Source organism: Patiria miniata, unplaced genomic scaffold, assembly GCF_015706575.1.
Source record: "Patiria miniata isolate m_02_andy unplaced genomic scaffold, ASM1570657v1 HiC_scaffold_1, whole genome shotgun sequence".
Classification (NCBI taxonomy): Eukaryota; Metazoa; Echinodermata; class Asteroidea; order Valvatida; family Asterinidae; genus Patiria; species Patiria miniata.
The window spans coordinates 5,302,249-5,327,195 of record NW_024037047.1 but is presented as its reverse complement, the minus strand read 5'-3'; the positions used below and the strand labels follow the sequence as shown (position 1 = coordinate 5,327,195).

Genomic DNA, 24,947 nt, shown 5'->3' with positions numbered 1-24,947 from the left:
TAAGGCTCTTTATTCATCGTTAAGGGATTTGTATGCACAGAGTTATTTCCCACGGAATATATTCCCCCGTGGAGAGGGGAAATTCCCTGGCAAATAAAGGAGAAAGCAAAGTAAACCTATTCAATTCAACATGGCAGCTCAACAAGTTTTACAACAGGTGCGCATGCGTAGTAATACATTCACTGAAGGGGGAACAAGTCTACGGACCTCTTTGCTAATAAACTCATAATAGTGTGTACGCAGGCGCATAAATGGGCCTGGCAGCAAGAAGCGAAATCGGTCCATTGAAATTGTACCGTGGTCCAAATATTCGGGTCATTTTCTCATAATTTGTCCATGATTTGTTGCTTTTTTTCTATGGAAAACCCTTTAAATCGACCTAGGCATTACTTTCTGGCCTAAGTGTGTTTTTTTTTGGGGGGGGGGCACAGAAAAAAAATGTAAAAATTGGATTCCGTCCCTTGCGCACGAGGGCGAAGGAAATCAACTGGGCTCCTTTGTGCACCAGTGGAAACAAAATAACCATGTACTTTGGGGTACCCGCTAACCAAATTTTGGGCCCGATCGCGGTGCTGAATCGCGGCCAGGCTTTGCCGTGGTAGAATCAGCCTGTGATCAGCCGCAGTGAAGCCAGACCGCGATCCGGCCCGAATTTTGGGGAACGAGTACCCCGAAGCACACGGTTATTTGTTTTTGTTGTTGTTGTTGTTTTTGTTGTTGATGTCGCTGGTTTTTTTTTTCAATGGTTAGGAAATCGGTTTTTAAACTTTACATTATGTGCTTCAAAAATCAAAGGCCAGAAAGTAATGCCTATGACGATTGAATTTTTTTTTCCATGGAAAAAAGGGCCAATTCTTGGACAAATTGAAAGAAAATGACCCAAATATTTGGGCCCTAATACATTTTCAATGTACCGCTTTTGCTTCTTGCTGCCATGTCCAATATGCCCATGCGTGCATAATTATGAATTTATTATTAAAAATGGTCCATTGATTAAACTGTACCTTTGTATTTTATTAGTTATTTTTGGGGCGACCATGATGTATATATTTTTCACACAGTGTAGGAAATGAGTTGGTCTTGTTTTAGTGACCAAAAAACCCCCAAAACAATTACCCTACATTGTATTTCTTTAAAGGTTTTTAAGACTTTTAGTTATTTTTGATTGATTGTAAAACGCCTTGAACGTTAGTTTGACGGATTTTGCGCAAAGGCTCTGTCATCCCAGGCCAACACCAAGAGCTTTGGCCCTCAAGGCCAAGGCAAAGGCCAAGGCTTTCACTGTCAACGCCAGGTCAAGGCCAAGGCTTTAACATTCAAGGCCAAGGCCATATAGGCAAAGTCAAAATTGGAATTAAAACGAAGGCTCTCGGTGCTAAGCCATTGTTTGACCTTGAAGACATTATCGTGTTAATCCTCACGAAAAGACAGCACTAAGGCATGCGGTCTCAGTGCCACTTTGAAATCCATCAAATATACAATGACTACTAATGTGAAACTAGTCACAACATCACGAATCGATGGTATTAATAAAGAATCATTTCGTCTCTATCAGGTTGATACAATGTATATTGACTGCCCAGTCTCAAAATACAAGTTCAGGAATTCAGAAATTACACTTTCTTATTAAATTTGACTTTATTTAAATTTTTAAATTTTTTTTATAAGGGGCGTAATCATATACATGCACCCTATGTAATGTGTTAAGAGTTTGATTGGATGGAGTATAGGGGCCTTAAATCATAGATGTTTTTTTAAATTAGACGTGTGTTGTTATTTTTATAGCAACGAAGGACCGAAAATGTGCAGGCAAGATTCGGGGAGTATTAGATAACTTTAATTTGTTGGAAAATTAAAAGAAGATTGCAGCCGTGAATGATCACTAAGAGGGAATGGACAATGGGACTTCATATATGGGTCATTCCATGTCAGACCAACGCACTTTTTTACCTCATGTCTTCTGATTTTAATAAAAATTGCTGTGCTTGTAGGTCCTAATGAGCAATGAATACACACCAATTTTTAGCCCGATCCGACCTATTATGTGATCAGGGCAGAAGCCACACAAAAATGGCATTTTTAGAGTAAAATACCACCCTTTTGGTATAAATATGTCAAAACTATGGCAATTTTCATCGAATATATGTGAATTTGGTATTAAAATAATGAGGATTGCATGCTCAAAGCACTTCTTTTGTCAAAATTAAATTTTGTGAAAAGTAGGTCACGTGACCTTTAATATGCTATTGTGACCTTTGACCCACTTTTTGTAATAATGTATCATTCCGAAAATCAACGAAATAAAAATAACTTGCTAGAGCATGTCTTCCTCTATCAGAAACTACCAAAAATCAATTGGGGTCTTCAAAATTTACAACTTTATGACTACTTTTGTACAGTTGGTAGGTTACAAATGAGTCAATTTATAGACTTTACATAAGAAATACACCAACACAACTTACTATTCTGTTTCTTAAAATACTAAAATTAATCTAGATTTTTATGTATAAAGTACAAAGCCAGGAAAAACAAAATTCTACCTTCTGATTCCAAAGAAACTGTCTAATCAGAATATCTGGACTCGGAAGTGTGCTAACCACTAACAGTAACCAGGCCTTCACCCAGTACAGCGGACTCACGTCCAGGTGAAATTCATCTCATAGGAACAAAATGCCAAGTCTGTGAGAGTCATTAAAGTTCAAGAAGCACAGTGATGAATGAGTAAAGGTAACTTTGATTGTAATATTAAGTATTATCTTCAAGCAAACTTGAATCCTAGACCCTGATTAGTCCATCTATAGCAACAACTGTGTGATTTTATATAATATTGCACAGCTATATTGCACCCCAGATATTAAAAATGTACGTGTACATATGTTGTGTTATTTCCTGCTGAACGGACCAATACACTACATGTATGCACGTACATCTTCACCGCGTGTACGCATTTGATATCAAGTTGGTTGAAGATAAATTGGTTATAAATCCCACTTGCGCTCGTGGAACACGGAATTATGTAGTGCATCGAGTGGCATATGGGTCACAGCAGCATTGCATTATTTCATATTCCAAGCGCGCTCGTGGGATAACTAATTATCAGTGGCACCCAGGAGGGGGGGGGGGGGCTTGAACCCAACCCCAACATTGTCAATTTGTTTGTTTGATTTTAGGCTAGTTTTTGTCGGTCCAATCTTTTACAGAAATTTGAACAAAAAACGATTTATGACCCCCCCCCCCACCAAAAGCCAAATCCTGGGTGCGCCACTTCTGATAATTTACACTATGAGTCTGGTTAGACCTCATCAGCCCTCAGAATGAGAAATTCACAAACCAAGATATATTTTAGTAACTTTAGAAACAGAATAGTAAGTTGTGTTGGTGTATTTCTTATGTAAAGTCTATAAATTGACTCATTTGTAACCTACCAACTGTACAAAAATAGTCATAAAGTTGTAAATTTTGAAGACCCCATCTGATTTTTAGTAGATTCTGATAGAGGAAGACATGCTCTAGCAAGTTTTTTTTATTTCGTTGATTTTCGGAATGATACATTATTACAAAAAGTGGGTCAAAGGTCACGATAGCATATTAAAGGTCACGTGACCTAATTTTCACAAAGTTTAATTTTGACAAAAGAAGTGCTTTGAGCATGCAATCCTCATTATTTTAATACCAAATTCACATATATTCGATGAAAATTGCCATAGTTTTGACATATTTATACCAAAAGGGTGGTATTTTACTCTAAAAATGCCATTTTTTTGTGGCTTCTGCCCTGACCACATAATAGGTCGGATCGGGCTAAAAATTGGTGTGTATTCATTGCTCATTAGGACCTACAAGCACAGCAATTTTTATCAAAATCAGAAGACATGAGGTAAAAAAGTGCGTTGGTCTGACATGGAATGACCCATATGCATCAGCAGGGTCATTCCTTTGGGGTCATTCGTTTTTTTGAGACAATCATCAAAAGTGACTTTCTAAATACGTATTTTGACAGAAGAGAAAGAACGTACCAAATACGCGCTCGGCGGTTCATTATGCCCACACCGGCATCGTTACCATACCATTCAACTCATTAATCAACTTCAATATTCCATGCCAGTCGCAAGATAAAAAATGTAGACCTACATCAGTTAGCAATTCATCAACTTTTGTGCACACTAAACATGGGGGGAATAGCGCTGCTGATACCGGTAACAAATCCCATTCAGTGTTCCCCTATTGTGAATCAAATTACCATTAATCGATTACACAATGTACCCCCGAAATCTTGCCTAAAGTAAACACGTACGTACCTTGTATTGGCGCGTTGTCAGCACTTTCCAATGAGTCCCGAATCCTTCAGAGACTGGTTGCTAAAGTTAGTGTCTCTCCGATCCTTTCCCTTTGTGTCTTTCCGATCCTTTCCCTTGAAATTTAGAGCCACCAGTGGGTTACGGGGATCCCATGCACCTGTGACGAGCTTTCGTCTGGGAAATCACAAAAAATATGACTCGCTGATGGCTTCGGGAGCTCTTGTAATGGAACTTGTGGCCCGCAAAGGCCTGCGGCCCGACGCACTCGATGGAGCCATTTCATTCGCTGCCGCCTGACAACAGTTTTCATAATTTGACTATCAATAACACGTGTTCCTGATATGGGATTTAGAATCGAGCCACAAATTGCAAAGGCATGGTTTTTTTGTTGTTTTTTGTTGGAGACTTGCCAAAATTGGACAGCATGCAGTAGGGCACTTTACTTCGCAGCAGAGATTGCTGAACGTGGCACCCTATGTTTCAACCGCATGCGTGACTTTTGGCTGACCTTACCAAAGCTGTGATTGGTCAGAGCATCATGGGGCGGGGATTATTGGGTCGAAGCGAATGAGAACAGTTTCAGAATGTTCACGTTTTTGTAATGCATCGCGTATTGTTACTCACGTTGGCAGCTGGTCAGCCAATTTTTTCCTAAAAAACATTTTTCGTAAACGAGGTGTTGTAATGTAATGTGCAAAAAAAAAAAAAAAAAATCAGAGACCGAAAAATACGTGACCTAGAAAAGGTTGTACCGTGGGGGCTTAGAGGGGTTTCCCTCAGCTCCCGCAGCAATGAAACTCTATTGTTATTGCCAGGGTAGGAGCTAGTAACTTGAACAATAGTTACCAGGTAACGTCAAAACATCTGGGGGCTGTTCGTTAAAATGTCTAATATAGCATGAAGGCAATAGACACGTTGCACAGAACGCTCTCAAGATGGTCATTCAGGGTTTTATATTTGAATTCAGTGGCAGTAAAACTACAAAATGTCTCAAAGAGGACGTGTCATCGGTGAGGGCGCTATGTGCAAAGAGCTCAACATATTTCAAAATGACAACAAAAAAAACAAAAAAAGTGCGAGTGCACAATACGCTCTTGCCCTGTTGGAAGAGGTCTTGTATAAAAGTATTGCATTTAATCGATCAAAATGATCCCTGCCAGAGCTTATAAATGCGACGCCGAAAAAAATGCGGATGGCACAAAATATGGAACACCATACGTTTGGTCAATTTTCGGGGACAGCCGGAAGAAAAAAACCAGCAACAACAACAACAACAACAAAAACAACAACTACAACATAATGCTTCGGGGTACTCGTTTCCAAAATTTCGGGCCGGATCGCGGTCTGGCTTCACTGCAGCTGATCACAGGCTGATTCTACCACGGCAAAGCCTGGCCGCGATTCAGCACCGCGATCGGGCCCAAAATTTGGTTAGCGGGTACCCCAAAGTACATGGTTATTTTGTTTCCACTGGTGCACAAAGGAGCCCAGTTGATTTCCTTCGCCCTCGTGCGCAAGGGACGGAATCCAATTTTTACAGTTTTTATTCTGTGCCCCCCCCCCCCCCAAAAAAAAAACCCCACACACTTAGGCCAGAAAGTAATGCCTAGGTCGATTTCAGGGGTTTTCCATAGAAAAAAGCAACAAATCATGGACAAATTATGAGAACATGACCTGAATATTTGGACCACGGTACAATTTCAATGGACCGATTTCGCTTCTTGCTGCCAGGCCCATTTATGCGCCTGCGTACACACTATTATGAGTTTATTAGCAAAGAGGTCCGTAGACTTGTTCCCCCTTCAGTGAATGTATTACTACGCATGCGCACCTTTTTGTAAAACTTGTTGAGCTGCCATGTTGAATTGAATAGGTTTACTTTGCTTTCTCCTTTATTTGCCAGGGAATTTCCCCTCTCCACGGGGGAATATATTCCGTGGGAAATAACTCTGTGCATACAAATCCCTTAACGATGAATAGAGAGCCTTACAAATCACACATCTAGGGTAGTCAATAATAGTTTGAAAAAATGTACATTTCTGCTTAGGAACGTAATCTTGACTAGAAAAATACAAGCCTAGATGTGTCGGTCATGGCACGCAGTTGACTGTGTTCTTGAACTACATATGATTCACTCATTGCCAATTAATATCTCCCTTTTTCTAGTCCGGGGGGGGGGGGGAGCGCGACGTTTCACCCTTTGCATTCTGATTCGCTCAATAAACATTTAATCAACTTGTACTGATGGAGCCCCTCATTTCATGTAGGGCATTATGAAATGGAAGCCTGACTTTATGGCAAACTTGTAATGAAACCGAAGTACTGTTTTTTCTTTATGCCAGTCAAACAAATTACGATTTAAACAGGATCTTCGTCAGAGGCAAATGACAGTGGCACAAGAAACAGAAACACAAGCATGCAGGGTTGGGAGGAAAAACCACAAAGAAGGATTTTTTTTTTGCTACAGCTATAGTATAGACATAAACAGTTCGTCACAAGCGTGCACAATTATAGCGGGATACCAACGAAACTAAAGACAAGTTCTTGTTTTGAAGTAGATGCGAAAATATGATTGTTTTTTTTTTGCGGCGCAATGATTTAAGGTGTTTTGTATGCTCCAACTTTTGTTCGAACAAAATAAAAACTGGAAGAAAAATTTCAAAATGCGGATTCGGTTACCACGTCCCCCATAGACTTGTTGAATTCATCTGATTTGTTTATCTCTCGAAACTGGTTGTCAAGCAGATTTCGAACATGCGCAGTTCGCATTGCAAAACGGCTTGTTGCCATAGACCTCAAATAGCAAACTTTATAAATTTAGGGCCCTTTGTGCAAATACTCTATTGTCTTCATACTTTTTAACCGAAAGATCCAGGATGTTTTGGCGTTATTTATCAAGTCGCTAATAGCTACCCTGGGATATAATAAGACAACAATTGTTGCGACAAGCTGGGGGAAAACCCCATTGGCCCCCTCGTCAAAACTGGTTCCAGGTCGCTAATTTTCTGGTCACTGAATTACTAAGATTACAATACAATACAATACAGCGTGCACAGAATATTTTTTAAGAGATATTAATTCTCCCTCTCTCGATGTGATTAAACGGTAACCAAAAAATGTGCCGGACAGAAAAGCCTGTCAGGTTGTTTTCTGTTTGTATAATTACAGGCATACTAAGTTTTGCATCTTCCTGCATGCTGGAGGAGCGATTGATCACGCTTCGGTCTTCTATATTAGTTAACACTGAGTGCAAGTCAGGGGATATATGCAAGCTTTTATTGTTGATCTCTTTAGACCATGCCACACAATGTTTATGTGTTTTTTTCCATTGGCTAACCCGCGTGCAAACTTTTTCCCCTTACGCAGAGTTTGTGTTAGCTGAAATTGTTAATTTGTTCACATTGTTTTTCTTGGCGGTGTTTCTTGACGCCGTGTTTTAGTGACTTTTTGTGAACCCAACAGTTAGAAGAACATAGATATGTAAAATGGCTTTTTCTTTTGGCGTCTCTTTAGATACTACTTCATTTATTTAAAAGAAAAATGCTTATTAAGATAACTTATCTACAAAATGAATGCTTTGTCAGGTGATTTCGCTGCTGATATATTTATAATTATTATTATAAATAACCATTTTCAATTATAGAATAGAATATAAAAATTCGCATCCCTCCCCACCCCCGAAAAAATAGAATGTGTCATTGCCCTTTTTATTCATTTTGTAGATAGGTTATCTTAATAGGCATTTTTCTTTAAAAAAATGAATTAGTATCTAAAGAGACGCCAAAAGAAAAAGCCATTTTACATATCTATGTTCTTCTAACTGTTGGGTTCACAAAAAGTCACTAAAACACGGCGTCAAGAAAATCAATGTGAACAAATTAACAATTTCAGCTAACACAAACTCTGCGTTAGGGGGGAAAAAGTTTACACGCGGGTTAGCCAATGGAAAAAAAACACATAAACATTTTGTGGCATGGTCTAAAGAGATCAACAATAAAAGCTTGCATATATCCCCTGACTTGCACTCAGTGTTAACTAATATAGAAGACCGAAGCGTGATCAATCGCTCCTCCAGCATGCAGGAATATGCACAACTTAATATGCCTGTAATTATACAAACAGAAAACAACCTGACAGGCTTTTCTGTCCGGAGATTTTTTGGTTACCGTTTAATCACATCGAGAGAGGGAGAATTAATATCTCTTGAAAAATATTCTGTGCACGCTGTATTGTATTGTAATCTTAGTAATTCAGTGACCAGAAAATTAGCGACCTGGAACCAGTTTTGACGAGGGGGCCAATGGGGTTTTCCCCCAGCTTCTCGCAACAATTGTTGTCTCTTTATATCCCAGGGTAGCTATTAGCGACTTGATAAATAACGCCAAAACATCCTAGATCTGTCGGTTAAAAAGTATGAAGACAATAGAGTATTTGCACAAAGGGCCCTAAATTTATAAAGTTTGCTATTTGAGGTCAATGGCAATAAGCCGTTTTGCAATGCGAACTGCGCATGTTCGAAATCTGCCTGACAACCAGTTTCGAGAGATAAACAAATCACTCAGATGAATTCAAACAAGTCTATGAAGGACGTGGTAACCGAATCCGCATTTTGCAATTTTTCTTCCAGTTTTTATTTTGTTCGAACAAAAGTTTGAGCATACAAAACACCTTAAGTTATAGCGCCGCTAACAAAAAACAATCACATTTTCGCATCTACTTCAAAACAAGAACTTGTCTTTAGTGTTGTTGGTATCCCGCTATAATTTTGCACGCTTGTGACGAACTGTTTATGTCTATACTATAGCTGTAGCAAAAAAAAAACTGAACAACAACAATCCTTCTTTGTTTTTTTCCCTCCCAACCCTGCATGCTTGTGTGTCCCACATGTTTTTTTTCTGTTTCTTGTTCCACTGTCATTTGCCTCTGACGAAGATCCTGTTTAAATCGTAATTTGTTTGATTTGCATAAAGAAAAAAAAAAGTACTTCGGTTTCATTACAAGTTTGCCATAAAGTCAGGCTTCTATTTCATAATGCTCTACATGAAATGAGGGGCTCGATACGTACAAGTTGATTAAATGTTTATTGAGCGAATCAGAATGCAAAGGGTGAAACGTCGCGCTCCCCCCCCCCCGGACTAGAAAAAGGGAGATATTAATTGGCAAAGAGTGAATTATATGTAGGTTCAAGAACACAGTCAACTGCGTGCCATGACCGACACATCTAGGCTTGTACTTTTCTATTCAAGATTACGTTCCTAAGCAGAAATGTACATTTTTAAAAACTATTATTGACTACCCTAGATGTGTGATTTGTAAGGCTCTTTATTCATCGTTAAGGGATTTGTATGCACAGAGTTATTTCCCACGGAATATATTCCCCCGTGGAGAGGGGAAATTCCCTGGCAAATAAAGGAGAAAGCAAAGTAAACCTATTCAATTCAACATGGCAGCTCAACAAGTTTTACAACAGGTGCGCATGCGTAGTAATACATTCACTGAAGGGGGAACAAGTCTACGGACCTCTTTGCTAATAAACTCATAATAGTGTGTACGCAGGCGCATAAATGGGCCTGGCAGCAACAAGCGAAATCGGTCCATTGAAATTGTACCGTGGTCCAAATATTCGGGTCATTTTCTCATAATTTGTCCATGATTTGTTGCTTTTTTTTCTATGGAAAACCCTTTAAATCGACCTAGGCATTACTTTCTGGCCTAAGTGTGTTTTTTGGGGGGGGGGGGCACAGAAAAAAAATGTAAAAATTGGATTCCGTCCCTTGCGCACGAGGGCGAAGGAAATCAACTGGGCTCCTTTGTGCACCAGTGGAAACAAAATAACCATGTACTTTGGGGTACCCGCTAACCAAATTTTGGGCCCGATCGCGGTGCTGAATCGCGGCCAGGCTTTGCCGTGGTAGAATCAGCCTGTGATCAGCCGCAGTGAAGCCAGACCGCGATCCGGCCCGAATTTTGGGGAACGAGTACCCCGAAGCACACGGTTATTTGTTTTTGTTGTTGTTGTTGTTTTTGTTGTTGATGTCGCTGGTTTTTTTTTTCAATGGTTAGGAAATCGGTTTTTAAACTTTATATTATGTGCCCCAAAAATCAAAGGCCAGGAAGTAATGCCTATGACGATTGATTTTTTTTTTCCATGGAAAAAAGGGCCAATTCTTGGACAAATTGAAAGAAAATGACCCAAATATTTGGGCCCTAATACATTTTCAATGTACCGCTTTTGCTTCTTGCTGCCATGTCCAATATGCCCATGCGTGCATAATTATGAATTTATTATTAAAAAAGGTCCATTGATTAAACTGTACCTTTGTATTTTATTAGTTATTTTTGGGGCGACCATGATGTATATTTTTTTCACACAGTGGAGGAAATGAGTTGGTCTTGTTTTAGTGACCAAAAAAAACCCAAAACAATTACCCTACATTGTATTTCTTTAAAGGTTTTTAAGACTTTTAGTTATTTTCGATTGATTGTAAAACGCCTTGAACGTTATAGTTTGACGGATTTTGCGCAAAGGCTCTGTCATCCCAGGCCAACACCAAGAGCTTTGGCCCTCAAGGCCAAGGCAAAGGCCAAGGCTTTCACTGTCAACGCCAGGTCAAGGCCAAGGCTTTAACATTCAAGGCCAAGGCCATATAGGCAAAGTCAAAATTGGAATTAAAACGAAGGCTCTCGGTGCTAAGCCATTGTTTGACCTTGAAGACATTATCGTGTTAATCCTCACGAAAAGACAGCACTAAGGCATGCGGTCTCAGTGCCACTTTGAAATCCATCAAATATACAATGACTACTAATGTGAAACTAGTCACAACATCACGAATCGATGGTATTAATAAAGAATCATTTCGTCTCTATCAGGTTGATACAATGTATATTGACTGCACAGTTTCAAAATACAAGTTCAGGAATTCAGAAATTACACTTTCTTATTAATTTTGACTTTGTTTTTTTTTATAAGGGGCGTAATCATATACATGCACCCTATGTAATGTGTTAAGAGTTTGATTGGATGGAGTATAGGGGCCTTAAATCATAGATGTTTTTTTAAATTAGACGTGTGTTGTTATTTTTATAGCAACGAAGGACCGAAAATGTGCAGGCAAGATTCGGGGAGTATTAGATAACTTTAATTTGTTGGAAAATTAAAAGAAGATTGCAGCCGTGAATGATCACTAAGAGGGAATGGACAATGGGACTTCATATATGCATCAGCAGGGTCATTCCTTTGGGGTCATTCGTTTTTTTGAGACAATCATCAAAAGTGACTTTCTAAATACGTATTTTGACAGAAGAGAAAGAACGTACCAAACACGCGCTCGGCGGTTCATTATGCCCTCACCGGCATCGTTACCATACCATTCAACTCATTAATCAACTTAAATATTCCATGCCAGTCGCAAGATAACAAATGTAGACCTACATCAGTTAGCAATTCATCAACTTTTGTGCACACTAAACATGGGGGGAATAGCGCTGCTGATACCGGTAACAAATCCCATTCACTGTTCCCCTATTGTGAATCAAATTACCATTAATCGATTACACAATTTATCCCCGAAATCTTGCCTAAAGTAAACACGTACATACCTTGTATTGGCGCGTTGTCAGCACTTCCCAATGAGTCCCGAATCCTTCAGAGACTGGTTGCTAAAGTTTGTGTCTCTCCGATCCTTTCCCTTTGTGTCTTTCCGATCCTTTCCCTTGAAATTTAGAGCCACCGGTGGGTAACGGGGATCCCATGCACCTGTGACGAGCTTTCGTCTGGGGAATCACAAAAAATATGACTCGCTGATGGCTTCGGGAGCTCTTGTAATGGAACTTGTGGCCCGCAAAGGCCTGCGGCCCGACGCACTCGATGGAGCCATTTCATTCGCTGCCGCCTGACAACAGTTTTCATAATTTGACTATCAATAACACGTGTTCCTGATATGGGATTTAGAATCGAGCCACAAATTGCAAAGGCATGGTTTTTTTGTTGTTTTTTGTTGGAGACTTGCCAAAATTGGACAGCATGCAGTAGAGCACTTTACTTCGCAGTAGAGATTGCTGTACGTGGCACCCTATGTTTCAACCGCATGCGTGACTTTTGGCTGACCTTACCAAAGCTGTGATTGGTCAGAGCATCATGGGGCCATGTTGAATTGAATAGGTTTACTTTGCTTTCTCCTTTATTTGCCAGGGAATTTCCCCTCTCCACGGGGGAATATATTCCGTGGGAAATAACTCTGTGCATACAAATCCCTTAACGATGGAGCCATTTCATTCGCTGCCGCCTGACAACAGTTTTCATAATTTGACTATCAATAACACGTGTTCCTGATATGGGATTTAGAATCGAGCCACAAATTGCAAAGGCATAGTTTTTTTGTTGTTTTTTGTTGGAGACTTGCCAAAATTGGACAGCATGCAGTAGAGCACTTTACTTCGCAGTAGAGATTGCTGTACGTGGCACCCTATGTTTCAACCGCATGCGTGACTTTTGGCTGACCTTACCAAAGCTGTGATTGGTCAGAGCATCATGGGGCGGGGATTATTGGGCCGAAGCGAATGAGAACAGTTTCAGATTGTTCACGTTTTTGTAATGCATCGCGTATTGTTACTCACGTTGGCAGCTGGTCAGCCAATTTTTTCCTAAAAAACATTTTTCGTAAACGAGGTGTTGTAATGTAATGCGCAAAAAAAAAAAAAAAAATCAGAGACCGCAAAATACGTGACCTAGAAAAGGTTGTACCGTGGGGGCTTAGAGGGGTTTCCCTCAGCTCCCGCAGCAATGAAACTCTATTGTTATTGCCAGGGTAGGAGCTAGTAACCTGAACAATAGTTACCAGGTAACGTCAAAACATCTGGGGGCTGTTCGTTAAAATGTCTAATATAGCATGAAGGCAATAGACACGTTGCACAGAACGCTCTCAAGATGGTCATTCAGGGTTTTATATTTGAATTCAGTGGCAGTAAAACTACAAAATGTCTCAAAGAGGACGTGTCATCGGTGAGGGCGCTATGTGCAAAGAGCTCAACATATTTCAAAATGACAACAAAAAAAACAAAAAAAAGTGCGAGTGCACAATACGCTCCTGCCCTGTTGGAAGAGGTCTTGTATAAAAGTATTGCATTTAATCGATCAAAATGATCCCTGCCAGAGCTTATAAATGCGACGCCGAAAAAAATGCAGATGGCACAAAATATGGAACACCATACGTTTGGTCAATTTTCGGGGACAGCCGGAAGAAAAAAACCCACCAACAACAACAACAACAACAAAAACAACAACTACAACATATAACCGTGTGCTTCGGGGTACTCGTTTCCAAATTTCGGGCCGGATCGCGGTCTGGCTTCACTGCAGCTGATCACAGGCTGATTCTACCACGGCAAAGCCTGGCCGCGATTCAGCACCGCGATCGGGCCCAAAATTTGGTTAGCGGGTACCCCAAAGTACATGGTTATTTTGTTTCCACTGGTGCACAAAGGAGCCCAGTTGATTTCCTTCGCCCTCGTGCGCAAGGGACGGAATCCAATTTTTACAGTTTTTATTCTGTGCCCCCCCCCCCCAAAAAAAAAACCTTACACACTTAGGCCAGAAAGTAATGCCTAGGTCGATTTAAAGGGTTTTCCATAGAAAAAAGCAACAAATCATGGACAAATTATGAGAAAATGACCTGAATATTTGGACCACGGTACAATTTCAATGGACCGATTTCGCTTCTTGCTGCCAGGCCCATTTATGCGCCTGCGTACACACTATTATGAGTTCATTAGCAAAGAGGTCCGTAGACTTGTTCCCCCTTCAGTGAATGTATTACTACGCATGCGCACCTGTTGTAAAACTTGTTGAGCTGCCATGTTGAATTGAATAGGTTTACTTTACTTTCTCCTTTATTTGCCAGGGAATATTTGCCAATTAATATCTCCCTTTTTCTAGTCCGGGGGGGGGAGGGGAGGAGTGCGACGTTTCACCCTTTGCATTCTGATTCGCTCAATAAACATTTAATCAACTTGTACTGATGGAGCCCCTCATTTCATGTAGGGCATTATGAAATGGAAGCCTGACTTTATGGCAAACTTGTAATGAAACCGAAGTACTTTTTTTTCTTTATGCAAATCAAACAAATTACGATTTAAACAGGATCTCCGTCAGAGGCAAATGACAGTGGCACAAGAAACAGAAACAAACATGTGGGACACACAAGCATGCAGGGTTGGGAGGAAAAACCACAAAGAAGGATTTTTATTTTTTTGCTACAGCTATAGTATAGACATAAACAGTTCGTCACAAGCGTGCACAATTATAGCGGGATACCAACGAAACTAAAGACAAGTTCTTGTTTTGAAGTAGATGCGAAAATATGATTGTTTTTTTTTTAGCGGCGCTATGATTTAAGGTGTTTGTATGCTCCATCTTTTGTTCGAACAAAATAAAAACTGGAAGAAAAATTGCAAAATGCGGATTCGGTTACCACGTCCCCCATAGACTTGTTGAATTCATCTGATTTGTTTATCTCTCGAAACTGGTTGTCAAGCAGATTTCGAACATGCGCAGTTCGCATTGCAAAACGGCTTGTTGCCATAGACCTCAAATAGCAAACTTTATAAATTTAGGGCCCTTTGTGCAAATACTCTATTGTCTTCATACTTTTTAACCGACAGATCCAGGATGTTTAGGCGTTATTTATCAAGTCGCTAATAGCTACCCTGGGATATAAATAGACAGCAATTGTTGCGAGAAGCTGGGGGAAAACCCCATTGGCCCCCTCGTCAAAACTGGTTCCAGGTCGCTAATTTTCTGGTCACTGAATTACTAAGATAACAATACAATACAATACAATACAGCGTGCACAGAATATTTTTCAAGAGATATTAATTAGATCTCCCTCTCTCGATGTGATTAAATGGTAACCAAAAAATCTCCGGACAGAAAAGCCTGTCAGGATGTTTTCTGTTTGTATAATTACAGGCATATTAAGTTTTGCATCTTCCTGCATGCTGGAGGAGCGATTGATCACGCTTCGGTCTTCTATATTAGTTAACACTGAGAGCAAGTCAGGGGATATATGCAAGCTTTTATTGTTGATCTCTTTAGACCATACCACACAATGTTTATGTTTTTTTTTTCCATTGGCTAACCCGCGTGTAAACTTTTTTCCCCCTTACGCAGAGTTTGTGTTAGCTGAAATTGTTAATTTGTTCACATTGTTTTTCTTGGCGGTGTTTCTTGACGCCGTGTTTTAGTGACTTTTTGTGAACCCAACAGTTAGAAGGACATAGATATGTAAAATGGCTATTTCTTTTGGCGTCTCTTTAGATACTACTTCTTTATTTAAAAGAAAAATGCCTATTAAGATAACTTATCTACAAAATGAATACTTTGTCAGGTGATTTCGCTGCTGATATATTTATAATTATTATTATAAATAACCATTTTCAATTATAGAATATAAAAATTCGCATCCCTCCCCACCCCCCGAAAAAATAGAATGTGTAATTGCCCTTTTTATTCATTTTGTAGATAAGTTATCTTAATAGGCATTTTTCTTTAAAAAAAAATGAATTAGTATCTAAAGAGACGCCAAAAGAAAAAGCCATTTTACATATCTATGTTCTTCTAGCTGTTGGGTTCACAAAAAGTCACTAAAACACGGCGTCAAGAAACACCGTCAAGAAAATCAATGTGAACAAATTAACAATTTCAGCTAACACAAACTCTGCGTTAGGGGGGAAAAAGTTAACACGCGGATTAGCCAATGGGAAAAAAACCACATAAACATTGTGTGGCATGGTCCAAAGAGATCAACAATACAAATTTGCATATATCCCCTGACTTGCACTCAGTGTTAACTAATATAGAAGACCGAAGCGTGATCAACCGCTCCTCCAGCATGCAGGAAGATGCAAAACTTAATATGCCTGTAATTATACAAACAGAAAACAACCTGACAGGCTTTTCTGTCCGGTACAATTTTTGGTTACCGTTTAATCACATCGAGAGAGGGAAAATTAATATCTCTTGAAAACTATTCTGTGCACACTGTATTGTATTGTAATCTTAGTAATTCAGTGACCAGAAAATTAGCGACCTGGAACCAGTTTTGACGAGGGGGCCAATGGGGTTTTCCCCCAGCTTCTCGCAACAATTGTTGTCTCTTTATATCCCAGGGTAGCTATTAGCGACTTGATAAATAACGCCAAAACATCCTAGATCTGTCGGTTAAAAAGTATGAAGACAATAGAGTATTTGCACAAAGGGCCCTAAATTTATAAAGTTTGCTATTTGAGGTCAATGGCAATAAGCCTTTTTGCAATGCGAACTGCGCATGTTCGAAATCTGCTTGACAACCAGTTTCGAGAGATAAACAAATCAGATGAATTCAAACAAGTCTATGGGGGACGTGGTAACCGAATCCGCATTTTGCAATTTTTCTTCCAGTTTTTATTTTGTTCGAACAAAAGATGGAGCATACAAACACCTTAAATCATAGCGCCGCTAAAAAAAAACCAATCATATTTTCGCATCTACTTCAAAACAAGAACTTGTCTTTAGTTTCGTTGGTATCCCGCTATAATTGTGCACGCTTGTGACGAACTGTTTATGTCTATACTATAGCTGTAGCAAAAAAAAATCCTTCTCTGTGGTTTTTCCTCCCAACCCTGCATGCTTGTGTGTTCCACATGTTTGTTTCTGTTTCTTGTTCCACCGTCATTTGCCTCTGACGAAGATCCTGTTTAAATCGTAATTTGTTTGATTTGCATAAAGAAACAAAAAAGTACTTCGGTTTCATTGCAAGTTTGCCATAAAGTCAGGCTTCTATTTCATAATGCTCTACATGAAATGAGGGGCTCGATCAGTACATGTTGATTAAATGTTTATTGAGCAAATCAGAATGCAAAGGGTGAAACGTCGCGCTCCCCCCCCCCCTCGGACTAGAAAAAGGGAGATATTAATTGGCAAAGAGTGAATTATATGTAGGTTCACGAACGCAGTCAACTGCGTGCCATGACCGACACATCTAGGCTTGTACTTTTCTATTCAAGATTACGTTCCTAAGCAGAAATGTACATTTTTTAAAACTGTTATTGACTACCCTAGATGTGTGATTTGTAAGGCTCTTTATTCATCGTTAAGGGATTTGTATGCACAGAGTTATTTCCCACGGAATATATTCCCCCGTGGAGAGGGGAAGTTCCCTGGCAAATAAAGGAGAAAGCAAAGTAAACCTATTCAATTCAACATGGCAGCTCAACAAGTTTTACAACAGGTGCGCATGCGTAGTAATACATTCACTGAAGGGGGAACAAGTCTACGGACCTCTTTGCTAATAAACTCATAATAGTGTGTACGCAGGCGCATAAATGGGCCTGGCAGCAAGAAGCGAAATCGGTCCATTGAAATTGTACCGTGGTCCAAATATTCGGGTCATTTTCTCATAATTTGTCCATGATTTGTTGCTTTTTTTCTTTGGAAAACCCTTTAAATCGACCTAGGCATTACTTTCTGGCCTAAGTGTGTGGTTTTTTTTGGGGGGGGGGGCACAGAAAAAAACTGTAAAAATTGGATTCCGTCCCTTGCGCACGAGGGCGAAGGAAATCAACTGGGCTCCTTTGTGCACAAGTGGAAACAAAATAACCATGTACTTTGGGGTACCCGCTTACCAAATTTTGGGCCCGATCGCGGTGCTGAATCGCGGCCAGGCTTTGCCGTGGTAGAATCAGCCTGTGATCAGCCGCAGTGAAGCCAGACCGCGATCCGGCCCGAATTTTGGGGAACGAGTACCCCGAAGCACACGGTTATTTGTTTTTGTTGTTGTTGTTGTTTTTGTTGTTGTTGTCGCTGGTTTTTTTTTTCAATGGTTAGGAAATCGGTTTTTAAACTTTATATTATGTGCTTCAAAAATCAAAGGCCAGAAAGTAATGCCTATGACGATTGAATTTTTTTTTCCATGGAAAAAAGGGCCAATTCTTGGACAAATTGAAAGAAAATGACCCAAATATTTGGGCCCTAATACATTTTCAATGTACCGCCTTTGCTTCTTGCTGCCATGTCCAATATGCCCATGCGTGCATAATTATGAATTTATTATTAAAAATGGTCCATTGATTAAACTGTACCTTTGTATTTTATTAGTTATTTTTGGGGCGACCATGATGTATATATTTTTCACACAGTGGAGGAAATGAGTTGGTCTTGTTTTAGTGACCAAAAAACCCCCAAAACAATTACCCTACATTGTATTTCTTTAAAGGTTTTTAAGACTTTTAGTTATTTTTGATTGATTGTAAAACGCCTTGAACGTTAGTTTGACGGATTTTGCGCAAAGGCTCTGTCATCCCAGGCCAACACCAAGAGCTTTGGCCCTCAAGGCCAAGGCAAAGGCCAAGGCTTTCACTGTCAACGCCAGGTCAAGGCCAAGGCTTTAACATTCAAGGCCAAGGCCATATAGGCAAAGTCAAAATTGGAATTAAAACGAAGGCTCTCGGTGCTAAGCCATTGTTTGACCTTGAAGACATTATCGTTTTAATCCTCACGAAAAGACAGCACTAAGGCATGCGGTCTCAGTGCCACTTTGAAATCCATCAAATATACAATGACTACTAATGTGAAACTAGTCACATCACGAACGATGGTATTAATAAAGAATCATTTCGTCTCTATCAGGTTGATACAATGTATATTGACTGCCCAGTCTCAAAATACAAGCTCAGGAATTCAGAAATTCCACTTTCTTATTAAATTTGACTTTGTTTTGTTTATAAGGGGCGTAATCATACACATGCACCCTATGTAATGTGTTAAGAGTTTGATTGGATGGAGTATAGGGGCCTTAAATCATGGATGTTTTTTAAATTAGACGTGTGTTGTTATTTTTATAGCAACGAAAAGGACCGAAAATGTGCAGGCAAGATTCGGGGAGTATTAGATAACTTTAATTTGTTGGAAAATTAAAAGAAGATTGCAGCCGTGAATGATCACTAAGAGGGAATGGACAATGGGACTTCATATATGCATCAGCAGGGTCATTCCTTTGGGGTCATTTGTTTTTTTGAGACAATCATCAAAAGTGACTTTCTAAATACGTATTTTGACAGAAGAGAAAGAACGTACCAAACACGCGCTCGGCGGTTCATTATGCCCTCACCGGCATCGTTACCATACCATTCAACTCATTAATCAACTTAAATATTCCATGCCAGTCGCAAGATAACAAATGTAGACCTACATCAGTTAGCAATTCATCAACTTTTGTGCACACTAAACATGGGGGGAATAGCGCTGCTGATACCGGTAACAAATCCCATTCACTGTTCCCCTATTGTGAATCAAATTACCATTAATCGATTACACAATTTATCCCCGAAATCTTGCCTAAAGTAAACACGTACATACCTTGTATTGGCGCGTTGTCAGCACTTCCCGATGAGTCCTGAATCCTTCAGAGACTGGTCGCTAAAGTTTGTGTCTCTCCGATCCTTTCCCTTTGTGTCTTTCCGATCCCTTCCCTTGAAATTTAGAGCCACCAGTGGGTTTCGGGGATCCTGTAACGAGCTTTCGTTGGGGAATCACAAAAATATGACTCGCTGTTGGCTTCGGGAGCTCTTGTAATGGAACTTGTGGCCCGCAAAGGCCTGCGGCCCGACGCGCTCGATGGAGCCATTTCATTCGCTGCCGCCTGACAACAGTTTTCATAATGTGACTATCAATAACACGTGTTCCTGATATAGGATTAAGAATCGAGCCACAAATTGCAAAGGCATGTTTTTTTTTTTTTGGAAACTTGCCAAAATTGGACAGCATGCAGTAGGGCACTTTACTTCGCAGTAGAGATTGCTGAACGTGGCACCCTATGTTTCAACCGCATGCGTGACTTTTGGCTGACCTTACCAAAGCTGTGATTGGTCAGAGCATCATGGGGCGGGGATTATTGGGTCGAAGCGAATGAGAACAGTTTCAGAATGTTCACGTTTTTGTAATGCATCGCGTATTGTTACTCACGTTGGCAGCTGGTCAGATTTGACAGAAAAAGTTAAATTTACTATCCATACATGGTCAGTTGGGAGCAAGTGAAAATCAGTCAGTAATAATGACTTTAAGAATAAAGATATGCAAATAACTAAAATTGGAGTCTAACCCAACTACTTGTTCTGGTCATAGTATGAAACTTTCCTAGTTTAACTAAATTTTTAGTCAACTTTCAATGACTGGGAAAACCTGTCAATATTTGGATGAAGTTGTTGTTAAAGTGTAATGGGACCGTATATACGTCAGGCAGAGTAGCCATTATATTGCATGACATCATGCAGTGCACTGGATTGAAATCAACTGGAATGAAAGAATCTAAATAAAGTTATTTCCAATTTCGTAGCCAGACATACGGATAGAGGGCGGTAAAATAGCTTTTTTTTGGCGATGATAGGCTTTTTAAAGAGGGCGCTATTACTTCTTCGTTGTAAGAATGGACCCTAGGCGGGGTTGGGGGAGGCAGTGGGGTAACTTGTATCCCTCACCAAGAGCCACCAATGTTGTCTACTTACGTTACTGAAATGAATCCAAGTATCATTAATTTAACTGAATCCTTCACCCAATATTGCAAATTGATATCCATTGCCTCAGTTACTTTTTGGTCCCTTTTTTCGCTTCGTGATTGCAACAACCCGCCCCGGCCCCCTCCCCTTGAAACTTCTTAGACATCAAACCCTTTTGGAAATCTTAGATCCTACTGCTGCACACGGAGCAATATAGTACATGTTATAATTGGTGAAATTTCGCCCACATGTTATAGATGAAGCCAGTGTGTATACAGAGGGTAACGGGGATCGCTTTAAGCTTCAGACATGAAATAGCCGTTAACATGTTTTATATCGCATTTGCTTATTTGAATTCAAGCTAATTCAAGCCCAATTGAAACAGTGTAAAATCAACAAAGTTCAGGACCAACAGTGTAAAATCAACAAAGTTCAGGACCAAATAACATGCAAGCCAACATTACTGGGTTTTCTCAAACAAAAATTAAATTATTGTTTTGTCTTTCATCTTTTCATTTCTTTTCAATTTTAGGTACATTAGCCAATTACAGTTTTAAAAATATTCACACCCAAATAAAACCACCTCCCGAAAAGTGATAGTTCCCAAGCATGCATGTAGCCATTTTACAAGTGGCATCCTTCCACTTTCACAGGCAAATGGGACCCATTTTTCATCCGTGATTTTATCAAGCCTGCCCTCAGATGGAACCAGGGAGTTGATCCTTGGGTATATTTACACAATCCCTCCGTTTTTAAAGCCAAACGGTTTCCGTTTTCATAAGAAATTCCGGGGGCACTTTCTTATGCTAATGACTTGCGTAGAAATTCTCACTTGAATTAGTTCAGTGCACCCTATACACATATCGATTTGTATTACTTGACACAACATGAATACTTATAAGATCAAGAATCAATGACAGACCTCAAATGTAGAAGAAAAAAAAATGATGCACTGGCCGTTTATGGATTAAATGTTCAAGGCCAGACAGTGGTATTTTGCACAGTTTAAAACCAGCACACATACGGAATCTGCAATGTCTTCAGAAATATGCTAACATATGTGAAAATGTTGATTCTAATTAATATAGCTTTGAGTGCTAGCTGTGAAGTCTGCCGCACAGCCCACTCCACTCTGTGGACTTAAGGAAAACAATATTTGTGTATTGGTGTTGTGTGTATAAGGGTGACCGCATGTCCAATCCAAATTCTGCTAAATGCACTTCAAAAATCTGTCAGATTTATTAAAACTCTGCCGGATTCCTAGAATTTCTCGAAATAGACTATAAACACTTAAAAATAACATGCAGATGTTGTAATATTACCTTAATTTAGGTTCTAATTACATTATAAACAATCTATAGTCATATAAAGATGTTATGAAAATGTGTAAATTTCAGTCAAAACGTGGTTGCGACACGATTAAATTCATCGGGTTCGCAGTGAACCTCAGCACCTAGACCAGGCAACCTGTCCTGCTTTGCAAGGATTTGTTTAAAAAGATTGAAGCTTTTTTAAACAAACGTACAATTCTTTTTTTCAAATTTGCAATTTCTTTCTGAGAAATAACCATATTTGCAGAAATCTGCCAGAAATCTGCCAAAAACATCCAATCTGTCAAATGTTCTGTCAAACTCTTTTTTTTTAACAAAATAAATCTGTCAAAGTTAGCCGAAATCGGCCAAAACAGTCACTGTGGTAAGTATTATGTGACATACACGACATGTACTGGCATTGTATGGACACGGATGGATATACTACGGAAGTGTATTTAGGACATGACCAAAATATTTTTCCGGCCCTCTATTTCGCCCGGGCGGATTACTATTTCACCCGGGCGGATTACTAATTCGCCCGGGGCAAATTACTATTTCGCCAGGGCGGATTACTATTTCGCCCGGACGGATAACTAATCCGCTCTGGCGAATTACTAATCCGCCCTGGCGAATTAGTAGTCTGCCCGGGCGAATTAGTAATCCGCCCATGCGGAATAGTGTGGCGGAATCTCCCGAGGTCAATTGAAACCAGAGGTCAGGGAAGGCAATCACCGACTGAGGTGAAAGTTCCTCTAACCCCAAACTATGTTTTCTGTCTCGAACCTAGGGAAGTTTTCGAGCAGCCTCTAGGCCCAGGGATGCAAGCTCGTTTTGGTGGAAATCTACCGCCCAGTTGGATACTGATTACGAGGCCCTGTTACTCTAGTACAGAACAGAACAAACAGACGAAGAACTGCAGAAATATTGGACACTGGGATACACAATTCTCTTTGTGGAAAGGAAATGATTGGTTTATTTAATCACGGACAATTCTGACTTGATTGGGAACTCTTTGATTTATAAGGTTATTATCGTTGGATTGTTATGATTATATAAGTTTGAGCGCCTTAGCTGATCAGTATGCGACAAAACCCGTGTGACAATAAACTTGACCGAGTGCAGTTATTGACTACCTGTGACTATTCCTCCCAGGCCTCTATGTCAACCTCTGGGTCGACCCTCTATGTTATCGCACGTCTCTGTGAACCTACGACAACAATCCTTATGCCTGTACTTAGTCACCCTACTCTGTAAGTCAAACACTCAACTGCAACAATTGCACAAACATGCACTAAATTACACAATAAAGCAATTCGGTCCTACCAGGCTAACTGGGTCACACCACGGGGCTCTGCGCTCCGTACAATCGCTCAACCACGGTACGAGAAGTCAGGCCGAAACAGCGTCAACACCGGTACACTGCACCACACACGGCCTCGCCAAAGCAAACACTAGCTTGGTCACGGACAATTGCAATTTCACTCGTACACTACTACTGAACCCGCTCCATACACAGAGCTGAGGAACAACTTACGCAACTCACGCAACTGAACTGACTCACGCCCGGCCGACCATGCGCTCAAGTGCCACGGCAAGGGTAGCGGGGCCACGCCCAATCACGCCGTGATTGGCCGCCAACCCTTCACCTCTGCCCGGTAACACCAATCACGCATACGCGGGTACGGGAAACACAGATCGCAAGTGCGGTCACGGCCTGCCTCGCCCCGCCCAGCAACAGCGAGCGCGCTCCGATTGGCAGCCACTCCCGCCAAAACCACGAGACATTGTCCGCTGACACGACCTGACTTCCTTGCCAAGAAATTACAAGTAAACACTACCAAATAAGGGGAATTAGACTGGTGTCGGCCCACCCCATCACGCCACAATAGTAAACCGCCCTGGCAGAATAGTACTCCGCCCGGGCGAAATGCTAATTCGCCAGGGCGAAATAGTAATCCGCCCGGGCGAAATAGTAATCCGCCCGGGCGAAGTAGTAAGCCTAAAAAATATTTTCGGTCATATCCTAAATACGCTTCCGTAAAATACGTATGCGTACGCAACAAAGTATCTGTCGTGGTTTTTTTCTCGTTTTTTTTTTCTCTGGAAAGGTAAGACCTTTGAAAAGGATCAGCCAGTCAGTCAGTTCGTGGAATTTAACTTAGTCACTGTTTGAATAATGAGTCCGATGATCTCCTAGCTAAATGAGAGGTCAGCAACGCATTTGGATTGGTCTGTGGGTACCAGCGAAAATATCCCAAGGGGCATCTTCTGTTCGTTTTTGCAGACCTCAGCTGATGAATACAAAGGCAGTGGCTAGGGCCGAGTACATCACAAAACCTTTCATAGAAGTGAGACTGCAGGACTTGGACAATGAACTAGTTATGACTATAACACTGTAGAATGGAAAGCCGATGATGTTTATAAATGCACATTCGTCACTTCAAAAAAGTGCTTGTTCTGTTTCCAATTAATGTGAAATGTATTTAAAAAGAAATGTAGTAAAAGAGCATCCTACGAGTATCAAAATTATGTTCTAAGATACGGAATCGGCTTAATAAGTAGCACTAATATTTATTCTGAAAATTCATGTTAATCACTCCAAGACTTTATACAAGCAAAAGCAAATCGATCTTAACTACCGATAATAATCAAAGCAAGATTACATGCATGCCAGTAAAAAAAAATACATACATAAACCAAACCAAATAAAAATGCCATCGAAACAATAAATGAAAATGTGCTTACCCTCAAAACAAACATCAAACAAAATACAAAGCGCAGGGATATGCCTCAGAATAACTGGCGCCAT

At 40.2% G+C, this 24,947-nt stretch overlaps 1 protein-coding gene across 1 annotated transcript in view; it reads right to left on the bottom strand.

Annotated features, from left to right (window-relative positions):
• LOC119744350 (NLR family CARD domain-containing protein 4-like) overlaps window positions 1-20,227 on the bottom strand; it is a 40,420-nt gene extending 20,193 nt beyond the window's left edge. The window contains exons 1-3 of the mRNA XM_038220268.1: window positions 19,690-20,227; window positions 11,898-12,071; window positions 4,299-4,472 (exon numbers count right to left, since the gene is read on the bottom strand). The gene's annotated coding sequence lies outside the window, so the exon portion shown is untranslated. The remainder of the gene's footprint in view (window positions 1-4,298; window positions 4,473-11,897; window positions 12,072-19,689) is intronic.
• Between the last annotated feature and the right edge of the window lie 4,720 nt (window positions 20,228-24,947).